Below are 22,726 nucleotides of genomic sequence, written 5' to 3'. Positions count from 1 at the left end.
TCTTTCTGGCTTTTCACAGTGCCTGATTTTACCCACCTAAGCCAGGGGCCAGTGGGTTTTACAAACTGTTCTGAATCAGAGCTAATCAAGGGAGGGACATTTAGTGGTCTAGGAAGGAACATGAAAAAAGGCTGTTTTACTTATCTCATTCCACAAAGAGTGATCACAGCATCTCCTCTGAACCTCTTCAGACCTAGTACTGTGAACGCATTGGACCTGTTGTCGACCCTCAGTATCTTCTTGTTGCTGTCATAGTATCTGGTGGAGCTAGAACATATGGAGTAGTCCAAGTGATGTATGTGACTGGGATAGGGTCAGCCTGCCACATCTTTAGATGGCAAATTCTCTTTGAAACATTCAGTCCTCTCTACCAGGCGTTGGTATTAGTATGTATGTGCTAGAGTGAAAAAACAGGTAGTTTCCTATTACCCTTAGGTTATTTCAGCTAGCTGTTAAAATAGCTGATAAAAAGAAAGAAGTGGCTTCTTTTGGTTCATGAAATCCTTTTAGTAGACATATTTTCTTGCAGTACAGTGACGTTTAGGAGAATAAAATGAATAGGTTATACTGAATGTCATCCTGAGTTTCTCCTGTGAAATAATTTGAAGAGTGTTCCCCAACTGCATGTGCTGAGCTGTGAGAATTGTTGCTGAAAGCACATAATATTGTGTATGCTTAATTTTAAATTACTCCCCCATGGAAAAGTCTATATGTATTATAAAATTAGCCTGATTTTGAGTGATACAGATCTATGGTTTTCTTCATCAGAGATGAAGGCAGATAAATGTTGCTTGTGACTTTCTGGCTATACACTTGCCTTGTCATTTGGGAATTCGAGCGAGTGTCCCAAATCAGTGATGGAGACACACTGAGAAATGTCATCTAGAGCCGCCCTTATAGGGTTCTTGTGCTGAGGGGAGCTGATTAGGTCCAGTGCCTGGAGGAGTATCCTTCTGCAAAGGTATTCTTACCATCAGCTGTGCCATTAAGCCATATATCATAGGAGAGCTGGAATTTGTTTTTATCAATTCAGGAACAAGATTCTACATCTGTTCCTAATTACAGGTAGGGGTCTCAGAGGAGGTCTGAGTTACAGTGTATGTGGATATCAAAATGCATAGCTCTCATTACTTGAATAGGTAAATAATTTTATTCATCATCTGTGCAGGGACGTAGGAAGTGTAGCCCAGGAGATGTTAACAATTAACTGCAATCTAGTTTGCATTACTGGCTATCAATATCTTCAGCTATTCTGCACAGTAGTTTAGTATTGACTATGTAAAGCTTCTAAAGAAGGGGTTAACTTTTTTTTTACTATATTGGGCTTTTTCACGTATATTTCTGTTTTTGCCAGATTGCGTTTACATTATATTTTCTATAAAGGATGTGTTTTTATGGTTCTTTGCTTTCTTCTTGAGAATGAGGGACCCAGTGACCACAGTAGGATCCTGGATACCTCCGCTCAGAGCTGGCTTCTATTCAGATTGAGGTGCTAACCACCACCCGGGACTGTTTCCTATACCTGAAACAGATAATCTCCCTGAACCCCAAAAATTTACTTTTGGCAGACTTGTTGTTGGTAATCCTTTTGAGGGCAGCTAACTGTGTCCCATGCAGTATAAAGATTCTACAGTCCAATAAATGCAAGGATTTGCTTTTGTTTTTTAAAAGACTTGCCTTCACTGTAGAGTTACTGTATTTGCTTGCAAAAAAGTCACACGTAAGAAATGCACAAGGAGACTCCACAACCCGTATTGGTACATTGCTATGGATTCAAACAGACATAAGAGAGCAAAAATAATGGGAAGTATAGCTGTTTGCAAGTAAATACAGAATTATTGAAAATTTTCTCCTTAGCTTGAGTTAATTTAACTGAAATGCATTGGTGCCTTTTGCTAAAGTTGTCTGTCCGTTTGGAGAGTATAAGCTAAAACCTGAGTTAATGTCACACACCAGATGCTAATATGACTTCCCTGCATAGCTTAATCACAACGCTACAATGTGGCTGTTCTCATTGGAGCAAAGCTGACTCGAGGGGAGTTAACTCAAGTGTATGTAGCTGCTGAGAAAGTCTTTTTTATTTAGTTAGAAATTCCAACTGTATCCCAGCCAGTGCAAAATACCGCTGACAGATCGGTTCTGCCCTCTGCTAATTGTGGAAGCAGAAATGCTGCGATGGTTTGTGTGTGTGGGGCTGGGGAATTCCTCTGCGTGGAATGCAGTCATGGGAAATATGCTGCTGCTATTGCTCAAATTGTTAAGTTTGTTGAGGTGAACAGCAGTTATCTGCAAATGGGAACAAGAGAAAATCTGGTGATTCCAAACCAGTACATTTAAGTTGAATTCAGTACTAAGTAAATTGTTGAAGCTGTTAGTAAAACAGTCAGTTTGGAAGCAACTATAGGAAATGGGATGTAAATAGTTAGCAGCATGGGTTTATTAAAAGTAAATCATACAAACTAACTTAATTTCTTTCTCTGATAGGATAAAAAACTTGGTGGATAAGGTGAATCCACCAGAAAGGTGTATCTCAATTTTACAAACATTTTTCATACATTTCCATACAACAATCTCATAAGAAAATTAAAAGCATGGCTAAGATATAATTTTTATAAAATATGATCAATTGTAAGTCTTTTTGAGTGACAGTAAATATATATGCCAAGGTATATCTAAAGTGCTTGTCACATTGGTGCTTATATACATAATAATAGCTCAGTTTTGAGAGAGCAGAGAGCTGTCTTTCAGGAATCAATCCTGGCTCCGGTACTAAGTTAATGTGCTCTATTTTCATTAATTACTTTGATGGTAGGATTAAGACTTCATTGATCATATGCGCGAATGATATTAGTCTTGTCGTGACTGCAAATACCATGCAGAGAGTAGTCATTAAAATACATCATCCTCTGGACATGCCCCTAGCATACGCCCTGGAGCCTCAAACAGGGAATGTGTGTTTAGCTAGGCCGCTTTGGGATCTCTCTTTAAAGCAAAACTCCCTCTGTCCTTCTATCTGGGGTCAAGGGATTGGCTCTATATCTACAATTACATTAAAAAAACCTTGAAAAACTTACATTAAAAGAACATTAAGGTTGTAAAGCCAACCACTGAGTAATTAGGAAATAATAGAATTCAAGTGGCCTGTATAATTTTATTTCAGCTTCCTAATGCATATGTATTATGAGGCAGTCTTTAATTCGAGGAATCAATACTATTTTTAACTCAGGATTTTCCTTTTGGTAGCCCTCTGCATAGGAAGGAATTGCATGCAGACTGAGTTTTACAATTACATGAAAAATTCCTCAGAACTTCATTCCAGGCCAGTTTGCAGCCGTGTTTTCTAATGACATTCTTGCAAAATGGAGATGTGTATGCAGAAACATGGAAACACTTCAGTGTAACATTACAGAAACACTAGCAAGAAAAAACATGCAGTTTTGGAGTGCAACAATGATATCTGATAAGAAATTTGTGAAATTTAACATTTTTTAATGAATCAAATGGAACTGAAAAAAACCCTTCCAAATTCAGTTTCACTGCAGATATTTTGCAATGTCTGTAATTAAAGTCATAATATGATCTATATGTACACTGAATCTTTGTGTCTGAAGGTTTGCACTGTTGCCTTAGATGCATGATAATTAGGCATTTTCTGTTGGATGCTCTGGATAATACCATTAGATGCACAATAATTAGGTGTTTTCATCTCATTAATATTCATTTTCATACATTTAAATGCCTCTCTTATAGCATGCGTTAATTAACATACATTACAATGGTATATTCCTCTTCCCCATTCACCCATTCTGACTAATTTAATGAGCTGATATATCAGATGACTTCTCTTACAGCATTCTGCTGTTGTATCTTGGGTGGGAACAAAGAAGTGGTTATTGTGCTGTTTGTGGGTGGTATTAGTGCAGCTATTTGTTCTGTCAAGGAATCTGGAGCATGGAGAGTCTGTCCTCAGTGAGACTGTTGCAAAATAGATGGCTCCTTACCATCTATTTCCTTGTATTCATATCATTAACACGTGCATCACAGAAGTAAAGTTGGAGCCCTAGTGTCTTGTTCGAATTGAAATTGAACATAGTTTGTTCTCCTAAAAGCTTATATTTCTTGAATCACAGAGTGTAAAGTGCAGCCTGCCAAACTGCAGTGAAGGGCACACCAGCCTTTAAAAATATCTTTCCCAACTGTTATAATTAGGGCTAATTCGAAAGGTAAACTAAATAGGGGAGTTGAAGGAAATCCCTGTCTCCTGAAAATGTCTGCAAGGAGGTGAAGTAGTAGCTAAAATGCTGCTGTGTAATTACACCTACTGGGGATATTCATTAGAATTCTTAGGTTACTCCAGAGTCTGACTATTAGTATTACGTTAGACAGCTTGCCTGTGTATCGTGCAAATATTTTAACAGACTGTGCACAGGACCTCCCACAATAATATCTGTGGTTGCAATTCCTGTGTTCTGCTGAAGTACAAATAATAACAATAATAGTAAACACATACAGAAAATAAATATAGTTCCTTCCGTAGATTTAGCAAATAGAATTTCTGTGACAGTATGCTATGTTTCTTTATGAGTCTCATTTCATCAAAAATTAAGGGAAAAACTCCTGTAAAATTCTTCGTACTGATAAATCAAAAAGCAATCTTAGCAGTTAACAGATTATTCAAATTCAAATGGAGAAAACACACCTGGAGGGGAATTTTCAAAAAGGCTCAATGTCAACTTAATTCTGTTCCCACTGAAGTCAACGGGAGTTAAGCCAGTACAGAGCGTTTTTCAAAATCTTAACTCTAGGATCTGCATACCCATCTAAGTTCGATGAGGTTTATCCTTTAGAAGATTCCAAGTTATTAAGGAAGAGATTTTCAGTAGTACCTGAGGGATTTAGAAGCACAGTTCAATTAGTCTTTCACTGCAATTTGTGCTTCTAAATACCTGAGACAAGTTTGAAAATCTCACGCTAAAACCCCATCTCAGCTGTTGGTTAAAGCCTCAATGCACATGTCTGTTCCGATAAAAATAGGATTCTAGACTGAGGCACATGCAGAATTTTGTGTGTGGTTAGATGATACACCAGGAGAATAGGCTGTCACATTATCGTTAACTCTAAGTGAAAGGCACTGTCAAGTGTGAAACATTTGAATAACATCACAAACGTTGTTGTCGCAGTTCTGTGGTGGGTCCTGTTAATACCGAGGAATCACGTCTGTGACTTCTGTTAAACTGAGAGGCATGTAACTCCCTGAAGATGCCAAGAGGGTAAGTTACTATTCATTTGGATCGTGATGGAAGGATCTGGTGCCCTACTTTTTGGATTGGTATGTCATTTAGGAGTAGTGGCTGTGGTTGTATGTCAGTAAATGTGATTTACATGGATTTACATGGCTCCTTTTCTTACGGCTTTTAAAAAGTGTAACTGCAACCACCCAACAGTCCATTATTGACCCCCACCCCACTAGTACAGTGAAGATGATCAGATTTGGGTGTCTTTACAGTGCTTGCTTTTTCTGCTGACAAGAATAGACATATTCCTGCTTTCCTGAGTCTGATTGAGGAGAAGATGCCATTGCTTTTAACTGTCTAGAAGAGAAAGAGGAGAGGGATCTGTCAGTGTATTAGAAATCGGGAGAGTTTCAGCTGTGGTCCTTAGCAGGAAGGGTTCAAAGCTGAATGCTACTGCATTTGAAAGCAGGTTGACTTGCGATGCTGAGTTAACCTCCTCCCCCAACGATGGCATGCCAGTAGTTCACAGTTCAGTGTACTTTGTGCACAGTTTAGTGCTCATAGGATACACTATATGATTCACACAGTTATGGGCAGAAGAACCTTTTTAGAGGTCAAATTTTCCCTTCAGGTATATCCAGGCACTCCCACTCATGGGAACTGAGATGGCAATTGAACAACATTATTGCCAGAATGATGCTTTGTACCATTCCTGTACATCTCAGGACCTCTCATGAAGGTGCCTTGCTTTACATTTTTGACTCTGCTGCAGTGCATTTGAGCAGGGATTGTTTTTTTTTTTTCAGGGGGGGAGAATGAGAGCAAGAAATTGGTAAATGTTGTGCTTTAAAACAGGAGGACTAAAAATGGATGCTTAATCTGGGTTATTTTAGTGTGCATTACACCACACAGAAATGAAGAGAAAGCTTGAAATTTATTACAAGGCTAACATTAAGGCTAACAGGACAGCCTAGTCTTTGGTAAGCGGGTGGGCGAAGGAGAAAAAGTCTGTTTCTATCACATCCATTCTTCTCAGCGAACCTTATTACTCACGTCGCAGGGAAGAGAGCAGGAGTGTTACAGCAACACACCTGCAGAAATGCCAGATGCTCTTCTCCCATGAGCAAAGGGGGATGAAGCATCAGGAAATGAAGAGAGTCTCGTCCTGATGAATGGAGGGCAGTAGTGAGCTCCGCTAAACAGGGTGAAATACTCTGTACAAGAAAGGAGTCTGGCAGATGTAGTAGCTATAATTCACACACCTCATGCCAGTCAGTTCAAGGAACTACTGTATTATGAAGTGCAGAGTATAGAATTATGGTGTAATTCAGAACTATCTTTTTACATTATTGAACCTAAACAAAACCCCCTGGGACAAAACTGTTTTGAGGGAGAGCATTTGGACTTGCTCTGGAATGAACAATTAACGAATAATTCCAGAAGTTTCGGATTACTTTAAGAAGAACAGGGATTTACTGTCTAACTGGGATATCTCTATTTGATAATATTTTTGTTTAAATGGACAGTCCATTGGCATTGGTGGCCCTGGCTGATAGAGGAAAACTGTGAACAGCGATATCATGGGGTTAGCCTGTGAGGGAAAAGGATCCTTACAGAGAACTGCTGCTCTGGGGGTTCGGGGCGCGTTAAAGCAGGGAATCTCTGGATATTGAGAGGGTGGAGGAGAGTTCAAAACAGAGAGCTCCTGACCCAAAAGAAACCAGGCAGCCATCAGAGGATGACTATCAGGTCAGAGGATGTTTGCATTACTGGGGCACCAACGGCATGGGAACCTGGCGGCAATTGAACTGTAGATAGGAGAAGTGAAGGGATGAGCTGTTGGAGTGGTCCCATCAAAATGTAACATGAAGGAAAGGAGAGGATTTCAAGTTACAGAGAAGGGTGCAAAGCAGTAAGAAAGAAACAAATTCACCCCCATGACCCAGAGGAAACACAAGACAGCGCTGTATGACTTTACTGATTTGGGAAGAAGTGCCTGACTCACAGAGATTCCTGTCTGGTGGTCAGTCTCTGAACAGGTGCTTATCCAATCTGTTTTACTTTGGTTTCTGTAGACAACTGCAGTTCCTGGTGAACAAATGTTGGAAATACACTTTTGACTCTGCATGGCTTGTCTGGCCTTTAGGCTCAGCTTAGACTGATGTGTAATGGGAGCCTTGCTTTGACAGGAGCTCTGTGAAGGCTTTGGTGACTTGGAGAGAAACATTTCCTTCCCTCTGTTGGTCTAATCATGGAGGAAGCAAGTCTCTTCTATCTTTATCTCATTTGCCTGGAGAGTTGCTCTGGTAAGGAGAGCACACTATAGAAGAGTCAAGTTTTCTATTCTTCCTTTCTGTACCTATTTCTTTTTCTCCCAATTCATCCCACTTACACAAAGGAAACAACTGGATTTAAATGAATCCATGAACAAGTGGCTCTAAAAGAGAAAGATTAGCTATTTAATCAATGGCTTCTGTTCGTCCCTGCCACCCAACCTTGCCTACTTCTGCCTTTACTAAAGACTAAAGGAGGAGAAGAGGTTCTAGGGTAGTGAATGCTCTATTCTTTCCCTCCAGGCAGAATTTAGGACTATTCAGCTTCATGGGGGAACAGTGAGCTTGCACCAGTGAACCCTCTGGGAGATGGTAATCCCGTTGTAAAGGTGATGGCAGTGCAAAGCTGTCCTAATGTCAGCCTTAGCAGGATGGGCAAGCGAGGTGTGGAGATGGGTGGTACAGGAAGTCCAGGACGTCTATGGGGGCCATTGATAAACTGGTGCAAATCCAGGGCCTCTAAAGATGCCTCTGCTCCCACGGCCCCCAGTTGAGCTGCTCTCACAGCACTGTGGCTGCAGGTTGGTGCACTGTGCATATACTACAGCTAAGGTGAAAATAGCAGCATGTACTGTATTTGTTGCTGTTCTTTTTCTTGACGTAATCAAGCACTGTAGGTTTTACACACCAGCACACAGATTACTGGCATTTACCAGGAAGCACGAGGAGCAGGCTGGCAACTGCTTGGAGGCACACGGAATATACAGGCAATTGCTCTGGAGCATGGGGAACACACAGGCAATTCAATTCCCAACTGGTTTCTAGGCAGGAGCTACCAATTAAAATTAAAAGAATAAAAGACTGCAAGCTTGGGACTGATGATATGCTCTGGAGAGAGGAGTTGCCAACAGCTTGTGCTACAAAGATGCCTCTCTTTCAGTGGATTTCAAATGGCAAAAGAAACTCAGGTAACAGATCATTCTTTTCTTCTGGCTTCCCTGATTTTCATGTACTCAGTCATGCAGCCAAAATTCCTACAAAGACAGACGGGACTGCTCCCCATGAATTCCAAGCAGTGAGCCAACCTTTTGAGAGCTGATGCAGTGAATATGCCAGCAGTCAGCTATACCTAGGAAGCAAGATTTTAAAACTAAGCATCAGGTACCTGAGCAGAGAATGCTGAAAGATGAGGCTTAGATAATCTACTAATGAGAGTATGGTATTTATTTATATATATATAAAAGGACTTTGGATTAAAAAAAAAGATTTTTTCCATCTAATGTGTCTTTCACATTAGCTGCTAATGAGTCTCTGAAGCAGAACTCCCCTTCTGATGGAGGATACTGAAGCCTAACGAGATGAGATTATTAGACATGTGTGGGATCTGCAAAGCCTGGATTTATGCTGTGCCCATCACTGTGGTACCTGAGGATCATATAGGAAGTGGGCAAGTTTCATCTGTGGCTACCATAGGGCAGATGAAGTTGTAAACCAGAAACTGTTATTGGTTATAAAGTCAAAACATGCTCTCTGCCTCCTCTCAGAAGTCATATGAATGTTGATGAACTAGTCAGGTGAGCAGAGGCTGCTGAGTTGGATCTTTTCACAAAAAGCAGTGAGTTCACCCAGTTTTTTTAATGACTTGTACAAACCAGGATGACACAAAGATTCTTCGTGCTGCAAGACTTGGAAGTTGTCACGGCGGTGCAAGGCAAGAACTCATCTTACCTGAACTCCTCATCAATCAGAAGGAAAAAGCTATAGCCATCATCCACTGAAAAATGGTGACATATGACGCTACCTGGTCAAAACGACTAGAGGTAGCGTATGCATCATTTTAAGATGCTTTTTGTCGCATGAGGTCTTTACTTGAGAAGCCAACTAAGGAAGTGAAAACCTTTCAGGCATCTCCCAAATGGCACTTCACCTCCATCTGGTAACTTGAGAATCACCAGACTCCACACTGCAGTACTTTAAAGTCATTGCGGTACCTCATGTCAACATAGCTCACCTACATAAGGGTTTGCTTTGTGAAGAATGAACTGTGCGGCTTTCAGATTTTTCTTTCAGAGAGCTTAAAACAGAAACTGATCCACTAGCAGGTGCAGGATGGAATCATTTATTATTGCTTGGCTTAATAAACAGCATCTTAAATTATGATATCGATTACAATGTTGAATGAAAAGGCTGAGCTGGCATTATTGTATTTGACACAAGCAGTATTTTAAAATATTTACACTGATTGCACGGTGCATCAGTATTGTTTTTGGAGAGCAGTAGACTTAAAATATGGCGTTGCACAAAGTGCTAGGTGCTTCTGAATTCATTTACTTAAATTTTGATCTAAAAATCAAAGACATTGCATGGCAAATGGTGCCAGTTCAGAGTTCTTGTACCCGTTAACAAACACAAGCCAATGTTTGCAGTATCAGTTCACCAAGTTAATGACATTATAGCACAGCAAAAATACGTTTGCAGCAACCCTAATAAGTTCTGTAGGATTCACTGACAGGATAAACATGTCTTCTCTGTCCTCCTTTTCCTCCCTCCCCCCCAAACAAGCAATAAAAACATTTTGCATAAACAAATTCCAAATTACAACTAATCATAGGAAAGCTGACAAATGTATGCTATGCTAGTCTGTGAAAATACTAATCAAAGCAGCCTGTCAATTGTTAAAGTTAATGATTTAGATATGCAAAACTCTGACTAAATTTTTGTGGATAATTACATAATTACGCCTGGGTTAACACAATCAAAAATAGCAATTGCATGCTCCATCTTGAAATCACCATGGCAGTTCCCTTGTATTTTTTAGAGGCCTCTTTACTCTTCTTCCCCATGTGCAAGAAGTGCAGTAGGGAAAGGAAAAAAATTGGGAGCCACATGGGAAAGAAAAGCAACTGTGGTAGATGTCTCCTACCTACTGTATCTCCTCTTTGCCCTCTGCAAAAACAATCAGCTGGAGCACAAGGCACCCACTAGACTGGGTGGAGGCGTGGAAAATGCGAGGCAGATAAAGGAGGATTGGAAACAGGAGTGTTATCTGCTATAAAAAGCTGCAGTAGCAGCACCTCTACCCAGGAATTAAAATATGCCTGAAAACGAGCTTTTCCTGTGGGAGGCCTTTCAGATTGAAGGATAGAGAGTTTATACTTCATTTTAAAGGGCTTGCCATGATACAGGAACCTAGGACTGGCAAGGCTTACCTAGATGATTCAATTTTTCATTAAATTATCAAATCATTCAAGAGTTCCTTTTGATCATAAACAGGTCTCTGCGAGGTGTTTAGTCCAGAAGGCTCTAATAAGCTGTTTTATCCAAATCCTCACCCCTGTGAGCTATGAAATGCTCCCTGCACTGATCACCCACCTTCAAGCTCTGCTACCAAAGGCTGGAAATCACAACCACACCGGGGTGCCAGGGGACAGGGCCTGTCTTTGCAGAGGGGAGTGCTAGAGAAATGAAAGGTGGTAAGAGGCCCAATCCTGTTGGGCACCCGTGTTATTCAAGTTCTTTGGAAAACAGCTCTGAATTGCTTTTAAGCATCTTTGAAAAGCCTAGACCTTGAAAATCTTGAATTTCACTTGTGGCACCTTCTTTTCTTTCTCTGTGTTGGCTTCATGGGCTCTTTTTATACTAGCTCTAACTGATGTAGTTTAGAGATTCCAGATGTCAGGAATTTCAGGCAGGTGGGAAAAGTATAAATAAAATGGATATTGGGCTCTTTCCTAAACTTCATATTGGCTAGGATGGGGTAATGATAGTGATGGGGATTTAAAAAATAATATATCTCTCCTGTAATTTTTTATCATAATTTTTCTATACAGTTTCCATTAAATAGATAAATGACCTAAATGAAAAAGAGAAATAAAATGAAAGTATAAAATCAGTCCCTGTCAAGCAATACATAAAAGAGTCAGGGCCCCAGTGTTCAACACCTCAGTCTGCTAGTAGATGTTGAAGGGAATTGACTGGCTTTACTAGTGACTTACTGGTAGTAGGCACCTAACGTGAGGGAAGTAAACGCGCATTTATCTAGATGTAGAAATCCTTCCACCCCAAAAATACACTATCAATCAGAGTAAGCTTAAACTAATTGATGCTACGGAGCCAATTACTGCTTTTATTATATTCTCAAGAGTGACTCTTACAAATTCCCTTGATTGGTTGCTCAGTAATAAAGGGCATGAAATTAAATAATACTGCAATTTGGTGTCTGAACGAAACCTGAAATGTTCTTTTGGAAACGCTGCAAGCACCTGGAGTAACAGCAAGGCTCTGAGGTAAGGCTATTTTCACCAGTCTCACTGCTTACTTCTGCTGCACTGATGAAGCAAAAATAAACTTCCTGTACTTAGACAGATTTTAAACATTTTTCCGCAAGACAGAAACCAGATGGAATATTTTCACAGCTGACACCAAAATTCACAGTTTTTGTGACTTCTGTGATATTGTGATTTATACAGGGACTTTATGTATCAGCAGCCCTGAATAGACAGACAGTCTCTTGCCACTCAAGCTTTTAAACATTATTTGGATTGGTAGGTTAAAAGATTGTATTAGCTGTGTGAAATGTGAAGTATCAGTGGATTTAAATGATAGCTCTGCGGCCTGTTCTGTTTCTGTGTCTTGACTATAAGTCATAATAATAAAATATGTTAAAAGTACAATGCTCCGAAATGGATAGCAAACCTTTAAATGCCTTGAAATTAATCATTTGTAGAAGCAAACAGAAATTCTTATGTCAGGTCACAAGCACAAAGCAGGCTATTGACTTCAAGTATTTGTTAGCTCTCTTAAAGGTAGATGTGAGTGGCAGAAGGTGCTCTTTTTGGGGCTGCTGATCATGAAAGCAATGCTTTCAGATTGACTTGAAGCTAGAGGATACGTATATAGTCCCCATGAAAAAAAGAAAAAAAAGTAAAGTTATTTTTCTGTTTGGGACTGAGAAGTCACGTAGAAGTTGCTAGTAGCCAGGTAGCATGAAAACAGTAGAGAGTGGGGGATGCAGCAAACCTGGATGCAGGTGAGGGTTTCTTCTCACGTGCTGTTTCCTTTGTTATTTGCTTGTGCCCTAATCAACTTGCTGTTCTTTGCATTCAAGCTTGCTCCCACCTTTGTGGGAATTTGCGTTTTCCTGGGAAACTCATGTTGACCTGTGCCTGAGGAGAAGTTCAGAAACATACTGATTTTTATGGGGCTTTCTCTATGCATGAGAGCATTATTTCAATAGCCCTAGGGGCTGCCTGTCTGTTTACAGATGCAGTTCCAGATTTTACCTTTTTCCTTCACTGTCTTTGGTGACATGGGTTCTGGCTATCTGATATCCTCACGAATCTGGAGCAACACATTGGTGTTCTCTGATCCTTTTGTGCTAACTGTGCCCGAGAGTTCGGTCTGCTGAGGGAAGAAGTGTTGAAGGTATTTCTGGTGTGTGTTTGTGTGCATAGGGTCCTCTACCCTGGCATCCTCACCTCTTGCTAGTCTAACAGGGACTCTGGAGCTCAGAGAAATGCCTTGTGTTTAGCCAGGTGTTTGTTTAGGAAGGGATGTGTTGTTGCTAGGGGATATAATTTCTTTCCAGCTCTGAGAAAGATGGAGGTATATATTATTTTAGATGCTTGTAACATATGTACCTTATATTTGTAGGAGGATTTATTGTGTAAATCAATGAAAAAATAAATAGTAACAGGTCCTACGCACCCAGGTCAAGGGCAAGGCTCAGGTTCTAGTGTGTTTTGCCTGCTCAACCATTTCTTAAGGCTACTGGCATACCAAAGTTTTTTTCAATCCTCTGGAAACATATGTACCAGTCTCAACTCCAGCCCAATGGTTACACAAGTGTAGCTTAAAACCACCTATATCCTTCACAGTGAAATGGTAGTTGATGACGTTTTGGATGTGTGAGGCAGATTTTTTCCAAAATACGGAGGAGACAAAGGAGCAGGATGCTTACTAGAATGTAGGAAATCCTACAGAACTGTGTGCTAAATAAATGCTGGTTCCAATGATTTCTGCTGGAAATCAGCATACAACAAAACATTTGGTGTTAACATATGGAAGGAGGTGTGGGAGACAGTTAGAGGAAGCCTTCCACTTTTCTGTACGTGTTTATAATCTAGTGTCCTCAACATTATAGATGCTACATATTGAAAATGTCTGTAAGCAACCTGGTTTCCCCCCTAAAAAAAAAAAAAAAGAAAGAAAAGAAAAGTGGTGGTAGGAGTAGAAAATATGGCCATTTTTAATATATTATTTCCATTTTTGGACTGTTTCTGCCTATTTTTCCAGCCAGCTTCAGTGAATACAGGCACTGTATTAGGAGGTTCGTGCTAATGAACAATTGTTTGGAAGGCTGTAGCACAAATCTGTAACGTTTCCTTCTATATACAATCACTAAAATCCAGGAAACCGTGTTTTAAATGTAGCTCTGATACCTAGGGCAGTTTAAACAAATGCAGCCTACTCTTGCAAGATGCTTCCTTTGGCTACGCTGGAAATTCTAGGCATATATTCTCTGATCTGGCAAATTACTTAAATATATGCTTAAATCCCACATGTACTTGCTTTGAAGTCAATGGGATTACTTGTGTGTGTATATGCTCTGGTGGTTTGAGGCCTTATAACATTAGTGGACGCTTGGCATTTAGAAAAATAGGACTAGAAGGAGCCTCAAGAAGCCACCCTCCCCCACCCTTCTGCAAGGCAGGATCAGTTATATTTGTCATTCCTGGCAGATGTTTTTCTAGGCTGTTCTTAAAAAACATCTGGTGTTAGAGATTCCTTAGCTTTCCCAGGCTCTATTCCAGAGCTTTAGTATCTTAATTATTATAAATGTTTTTCCCTAATGTCTGACCTGCGTCCATCTTGCTGCAAAAACCCATTATTGTTTGGACTTTCTAACAAGAAAGAGCCCTGTGTGTGACAACCTTTTACACATTTAAAGTCTTAACGTTGCCTTGCCACAAACTCTTTTCTCTGAAGACTGCAAGGTATATGAATCTTTTCTCCTAGACAAATTTTCTAGACCTCTGGTCATTTCTGTTGCTCTTCTTCTGGGTCTCTCCAATTAGTCCATCTGTGCCTCTTCTCCTCCCCTCTCCTGTTGAATTTCATCCCTTTTCTTGACAACACTCTAATTTTTCCACATCTTTTCAAATTCTGAGCCTCCATACTTGCAGTTGTCCTAAGCACCCCATTTTTACAGTGCGTTAACACAATAAGCATGCTCTGTCATGACTAGATGAAAGTATTGAGGAGAATCATATCCACAGCAGTTTTGTAATCTTCCTCCCCCATATATGTCCCCCACCAATAGCTTGCTCTGACTATGGGCAAATGATAAGTTTCTCTGCAAATCGTGTTTAGCCACACTTGTACCTGTTCTACAACCATTTCATTCAGACCATGTTTTGTTAGTGTGCATTTGAAAGTGACATGTGAGACAGAACCAGAAGCTTTACTAAATCAAGATACGTGACATCTTTTGCTTTGCCTCTGTCCATGAGGCCTATTACCCTATGGCAGAAGGAAATTAAATTGATCTGACAGGATTTATTCTCTACAAATCCATACTAGCTGCTATTCATTTCCATGTTATCTTCTAGGTGCTTATAAATAGTTTGATTATTTGTTCTGGTGTTTTTCTGGGGATTGAAGACAAATTGACTGGCTGGTAACTCCTTAGCTCCGCTATCCCCCCCCTGTGTAGAGATAGGTATTATGTTTGCTCTTTTCTAGCCTTCTGGCATCTCATCTTCTATTCATGCATTCTCAGAGGTGACTGTCCAGTGATTCAGAGATTGTATAAGTGGTTATTTAAGAATCCTGGGTTGAAATTCATTGTGCCCAGTCAATTTGAAGACCTCTAATTTATTTAAGGGTGCCTTAATCTGTTCTTTCTAGGCCATTATCTTCCTGCTGCTACATCTTCTGTTCTTTGTCTGCATTGGTGTCTGTATCCTGGAGAAGCTTCTCAGAGGGGCTTCCAGCTCTCCTTAACTCTTTCTTTTGCCTCCCATGAGATCTCTGAGTTTAGGTCATCAGCCTGAGCTTAATCCTATTATCATCAGTGACAAAAAAATTCCACTGATGGTGTTGCTTTTGCATCAAGGCTTAATATAGTCTTCATATGGAAGGAAGTGCAATTTCTAGTTCTCTCTTGGGCAAGCATCTCGCTGAAGTACAAGAGCCCTGAATGAAACTAAGAACTGCAATGTTGGACCTGTGGCGGGCTGGGATGTACGCTCACCAAGTTGTGTAAGGCAGGGTTTGAGGTGATATATTGATTTCCCCCCCCCCCCAACAGAACAAACGCTCAACAGTCACTCTAGGAGGTTAATGAATACTTGTGCCACAGCATCTGCTCTTCTTTGCTAGATTTGGGAATTTATTTTAACAAATAGTGTGTTTAGAGAGTCAATTGACAAAATTGTATTTGCCTCCTAATGTTGTTGTTTGTGGTGGGACTTTCTCTGTTGCAGTTCTGTGCTGTTGTTCAAGTACCAGAATTATAACTTCAGCCCCTATCTGCTTGCCTAAAAAAAAGTGAAGTAGAGAGCCTCGTTACAAGTTTTTGTGCATTTTTGTTTCTGACAAAGTGTCTGTAATGTCAAGTTCTCCGTAGTCAAAAGGAGAATGTTCTGTTGAGCTTATTCTTGAATTTGGTAACAATTTAATGTATATAAATCAAAACTTTCTGTGCTAATTATAATATATTTATGAGGGCTTTTAGTTTCTCTGCTATGGAAGACTGTTTTCATTGCTATTATATTTTTGCATAATCTTTTTTCTGAAAGGAAGAAATGCAAAGATTCAGTAGCTGAACTTGTCATTTCAAGATGTGCAGTGAGAGGCTAGGCTAAAAGAAACTGCAATATTCTATGTAATTTCATGGGGTCTTCTAAGGAAGTATGCCAATTTTATGGGGTCTCTTAGGAAAAAATTCTAATTTCATGTGGATTCAGGTGAAAAGGTAAATTTCATGGGATTTCTAAAAATGGCTGGATTTCACTGGTTCCATGAAATCTATGACAGCCATGGAAAAATGTGCAGTTCTTGTCATGGAGTAAATTTTTATTGTGGTCTACAGAACTTTATTTTCTATGTACATCTGTTCTTCTGACACACATTATGCATTCTGGACCCTCTCCTCATCTTGTAGTCTCTTCCTGTGAATATTTTACACTTCTTGATGGATGCCTAGTGCTCTGATCCTCAGATGATAGAAATCCATGACTGCCTACAAAGGAGCAGTAAGGTTCAGTGTGCGAGTGTTGGGGGGGGAAGGGCATGAAAATAAGAAATACTAAATACAGTCCTGGGGATTTCATATTTTATGGTAATACCAGCTTATTTTATGCAATATAGGAGGGAAAATAATCAGAAATAAGGAATGGGAATGATTTATCCTATTCAACATGAGATCTAAGCAGTGTAGCATCAAAAGCAACCTACTTGCAATTTGTAAAATCCCAGTTTGTGCAGAGGGTCCAGCACAAGACCACCTGAGGAGCACAGAAAGCTTCAGAAGAGAACGACTGTATTGTGGCATCTCAATTTATCCTGTAAGCAGTGCCCTCTTTGGATAGGACACTACTGTGACTGTAGCACGCTTGCGTTGTTCTCTGTCTTGAGAGAGGCAGCAGAGCTGAAATAGATCTTGCTTTTCAAGGAGAGAAATTAAGACACAAAGGAGAAAAGGAACGCGTCCTCAGACAAGGCTTGAAAATCAATGGTGAGATGAGGTGAAAACTTACAGGGAGGCTGTGTCACAAGGGCATGGGAAATGACAAAGAAAAAGTGATATTAGATAAGTGGAGGAATCAGAAAGGAAAGAATTGTGAAGCAGATTAAGCCAAATCTATGCAGGGTTTTAAATGAAGAAGGCTGAACAGTATCTTGAGATGAACACAGCCATCTGATTAGCTTTGATTTAATGATATTCTTGAATGTCTCTGTGCATCTGAGCAGCCCGAATGCAGAATGTTCCAGAAAGCGGAGATCAAAGCTGCTGGTAAGGAATTGTCTTCATTGTAGCTGACGGGAGACGTTAAGAAACATCATAGAGTAAAGCTGAGGTAGTGGGGCATGTGGGTCATCTCCTCACGCCGGCAAGAGGAGAAGAAATAAATATCAGGGTCCTGGATGATGTCCTGTGCCACTGCTGCTTTGATGAGAAATATGAAACGTGGCACTGAAACTAAGGCTAGGTATTGATGCAATCACTGCTGTCTATATTTAGCAAAACCATGTGGAGTTTCTGAGGGGCAAGAGGGACAAGTGAAAAGCAATGGCTGGCACGGGCGAGAGTTGTTGATGTTTGCTGCAATGTGAACAAGGCTTTGTGCTACTTGTTATGCAGTTCTTTGTTGCCTGTTACCTACTCTCTTCGCTGAACCTAGTAAGTTCCTAGGGTCTGTATTCCCTTTTGCACAGTTTCCGCAAATGTTAAATAGAATTTTGCCATGTGTAATATTTTCCAGGGAAAACATCATCACCTTTGTTTATATTGTTTTGAAGGAGTTTAGGGGTTTTGGGCCTGCTGGGACCTAGAACTGCTTTTCTGCCTTCCTCATCAAACAACCTGCAATCCAGCTCTCCTTTGCATAATCTCATTTCAAATATGAACACAATATGAATCCTCCAGTTTATCCTAACAAGGAAATGTGGGTGGTTTTATTTTGTCATTGCCTTAACAGAAAAGCAGGGCAGGGAAGCTGCCAGGCAAAGTCTTTGTACAGCTTTCTTCTGCTGAAACCTAGCGAAGAACTATAGTCATCTTGGTAACATATTCAGCTTCCCCCCCCCCCCCCACCTTCTGCTAACTTGGGGTATTGGCAGCTTGTGGCTGTGCATTTTCACTAAGAGTAGATACCACTCTGCTCAGCTCATCCCCAAGGGTCCAGGTAAGACAAAGTCCGGTTGTCTCTTTCTGTAGCTGCATCCTCCTGAGGTATCTGCTTCTATATTGGTGACCCACAGATCACTAACTGTATTGATTCCTGTATCACCTCCAGGATTTCCAGTAAAAAATGACTTGATAAAATGTTCCTGTATCAGCATGAAGTGAACTAGTTGGAGGCCTACCGTTTAGCAATAGTAAGCTTTTCAACATGGAAAAGGGGTGCTCAGCTTGAGGATAACAAAGCCCAGAAGCACATGGCTGATAACAGCATTGACTAGACTAGTCCTCAGGTCAGAGGAGGTTCAAGCCCCCACAAGGAGATGAAAGAGGATCAGGGTAGTTGTTCTGCATCTGGCCTCTGCCTCAGTGACCTCCTTATTTGCTGAGGAGCTGAACAGCCCTCTGCAAGGTTTCTTACCACCAGAGCTCCCTTCCAGCCCAGTTTTTCCTATGCAGCAGGACAGGGCAGGTTTGGAGTCTGTCTGTCTTTGGGGTGACATGCTGCATATGGTCTTTGTGGTGTAGAAATCAAAGCTAGATGTGTATACTTTGTGGGGTCAGAACAGGATATGCTGGTACTTGAAGTCAAGAACACGGATCAATTTTGTTCTAATACAAAAGGCTTTGAAACTTTCCAGTTACTGTTTTTACCTATGTACAAAGTACATTTTCCTTTTGTGTCTTGCAAAGTTAGGGAAGAAGAAAATAGCCACTTTGTAACAATGTTTTGTCAGACTGTCCTTTTTTCCCCCAGAAGAGATTTGTGCCCTTATCTAAGTATTCTACAGACTAAATATACCTAGCTAATATCTATGAACTTCTCAATGCTGATGGGTCCTGCTTGCTCAAAGTGTTCTGTTCACACCAGATTCTGCAACCTGGACCATGTGGATTAGCATGTTTGGTTAAACATACATACAGAACTGGAAATTGCAGTACAAGGGCATGTACTATATGAGCCTTTAATCTCAAATGTGCCCTGTGGGTAAGGTAGATGGATTAGTATCGTCACACTTAATCATATAATCTTACCTCTCAACCCTGTTGACAGAGTCTCAGGATTGGAATTCCCAAAGATCCATGGAGAATCATGAGGCCCCGGGACACCTGATTTTGCAAAAGCAAAGATGCAAATTACCTGTGGCTGTTGTTCTTTCCACTATGGGAGAATTAGGTGGCAACCCAGCTATTTCCTTTTGGGTGTCTCCTTTCAAAATGGTCAAAAGCAGCGAGACTTGGAGTGCTTGGTACCCTGCAGTTTGCCTGTATCGGATATCATCATTTCCTCTTCCAGAGTAAGCTGGCTAAATTAATTTGATTTTAAAGAAGTGAAGCACTGAGACTGTGCCTGACATTTTCAGGATTCCAGGACGCTGTGTTCCCAGATCAATATGCTGATTTAGTAACATAACTTATGCTCAGGAAGGCCATGTGACACACCCAGACCCATCCGTTTTTGTCTAGCATTTGTATTAGAGCTGTGCAAATCATTTCCAGGACAGCAAGCATGATTTTAGAAGTTTTGCATTAGAAAGGGATAGTGTGGAACTGCAAACAAAAAAAAACACTATTGCCAGGTTTGAATATACCCTCTTTCCTCAGGTTTGAGTCTCGAAATGCTAGCAGTCAGATAGATAGGCACACATACATAGATGCACAGAAATAGCAATAATAGCTTGCTGCCCATAAAATGTGCACTTGCTTATGCAGACAAAGCAGATCCATTTTTAAGCAGGCACTTTTTCAGATTAAAAAATGCACTTTAAAAGATAAAAGGGCACCTTAAGTAGCAAGGCATTATGTAGTTAAATCTCTCCTTGGTTTTTAAGTTCTTCACAGACTTAAATAGAATCAAAATAGCACACAAATGTAGTTTGAATTTATCTACATTAAAAATAACCAGATATCATTTGATCAGGTAGCTCATTTAAAATATATTATATCAAAGCTGTTTGTCTGCAGGCCAGTCATGTTCATGCTACCCACAGAAACAGTCCATTGGAATCAGTGTGACTGTTTGTATCATTCAAACAGTGACTTTGGAATACAGACCTTGTGAGTGGACTTTTTATTCTAACAAGAGTCTTGCTGAAAATTTATCAGAAAAAAGAATAAAAATTCTAATCTCATTTTCTGGGTTAAATAACTCACATTGTAGCTCTCTTACATAACAGCACCTGGAGTTTATACTTCCATATACTTACAAGGTACCAACAGCTGTATCTTCTAATAATGCTAGAAAAATCTTCTCATAGAAATAATATTTATTTCAAAGTGCGTAGAAACTCCATTTAAACTCCAGCTTACTTAACTTTCTCTTCTGACTAGAGCAGAAATTAATGTAGTTAGTTGATATGTAGTGAAGTTGCCTGACTTATAAACCAATACCACTTGTTTCAGTATTTGCACAGCTTGGGTTCAGGATATTTCAGCACCATACTGTCTACCTGTAAGGACATTTGCCTGACCATAACTTTAAGAACAGATTTAAAATAACACTGAAAGAAGTCTGCTCCTTACCAAAAGATACATTTTTTCTTTTAAGTGCCTTTCATACTTTAAGTAGCCAAAGCACTCTTGAAATGTGGTATCCTTTATGCACTGTGCGATGGCTGATAGAGAGCCTTGTACATAAGAATCTTTTGCATTGGCCAGGGAACCTGAATTTAAAAGATCACTAAGCTTTGCCATTTTATGTATCAATCCACCAGGCAGCGCTTTAGTTATGTATTTTCAAGGTTAGAGTATTCATTTTGGCCTCATACTTGCTAAGTGTCTTAGAAATGTTAGGCACAGTACATGATAATGCTGTAATCTATTGCTTTCTAAAAGCTACCCGAAGTACTGCACCATAATCAAATAGCACTTCTTGATGACATTTGCCTGCCCCAGATGTATCCTGCAACGTACTGACACAAATAAAAGTCATTTAAAGATGCACAGCCAGTCAGGAAATCTTGCTAAATGGAGGTCTAGTTGGGGAACAGTTTCCTATCTGCTTAATGATGGCTTTGTTTTAATGAAACATTTGCTAACAATGAAGCTATGTACACAGCTTTGGTCTGATGATCTCTGTCCCTGTTACTCACAACTAGCTAACTGATGTGGCCATATTTTGAACTGCAAGATGGGACCAGCTTGAGGTTAGTTTGTCTCTATGAGGGAGAAAATAAACCTGTTACTCCTGCTACTTACCTGACATCAGTTGCTGACCAAAAGATACACTGATTTTATACTGAAAAAAATAGAATTAAACATATGAGGAAAGCCACCCTCAAAGCTGTTGTTTAAATGACTTTTAGTTTTGTTTTTTTCAGAACCTATGAATCTCCCCAAATCTAACTGCTTTCTAGCTCAGCTGGTTCTTGCAAACATCTCCGAGTTACTGTACATATTATGGAGGACACCAGTTTTCTTCATGGTTCCATCATAAAAATGTCATCTCTCTCTCTCTTTTGTTGTCACTTGAATGTTACGTGCAAGAAACTCTTCCTCCTGAGTATTACTTTTTTGGGAGAGGTCTCAAATAACCACCTCCCTCCCCTTTCCTCCTGAACCCTGGCTGAGCGAGCTCACAGTTCATACCACTTCACCGGTTATCTTTGCTGATGTACTTTGGTTTCTCATGTGGCCGGCCTTCTGCCCAAGCTGCCATGTTGGCTCATGCGCTTGACATCTAGTGCTGAATGTCTGCTTGGTGACTCAAACATGATATGGCCAAATCCACATGTCTTTTCTGCCGTTCTGTCTTACCATTTTCCCCCATGATGCTGGAGCTACTCTTTGATGCTTCAAGGTAACTTGCCTGTTGTCCCACAGGTATGAAAGACAGCCTCAATTTCTCTTCTCTGTGATTTCCTCTTGATCTCAGGAGATAAGTAAATCTCAACACATCTTTTCACTGTATTTCTAAGACCAATGAAGAGTAATTTGTGTGGGTAAGCACCTAGATGCAAGAGGCAGACAAATTTGACAAGTGCCAGTGTGATTTTTAGGAGCTCCCAGGGACAGGCACACCTTAGGTATCTTCTGGAATACAAAGCACATAGTCATTACTTCTGTACCAAACACTGCTGATGCTGAGCAAACGAAGTTCCTAATAACTTTGTGGACTGTAGTTCCTCCTAATTGTCAGTGTGGTTTTGCTCTGGGCCTCTTCAGAAATGTGTTCTATATCTCAGGAAACAATGGACCAAATTCAGTGTTGGGGGTATGCCCAACAAAGTAAATGCAATTGCTACAGCTTAATTTGCAAAAATGTAATATTTAGTTACACCTGATACATTTTTAATGCCTTTCAGCACAGTTCA

Source organism: Apteryx mantelli, chromosome 5, assembly GCF_036417845.1.
Source record: "Apteryx mantelli isolate bAptMan1 chromosome 5, bAptMan1.hap1, whole genome shotgun sequence".
Lineage (NCBI taxonomy): Eukaryota > Metazoa > Chordata > Aves > Apterygiformes > Apterygidae > Apteryx > Apteryx mantelli.
This window is presented reverse-complemented; position numbering follows the sequence as displayed.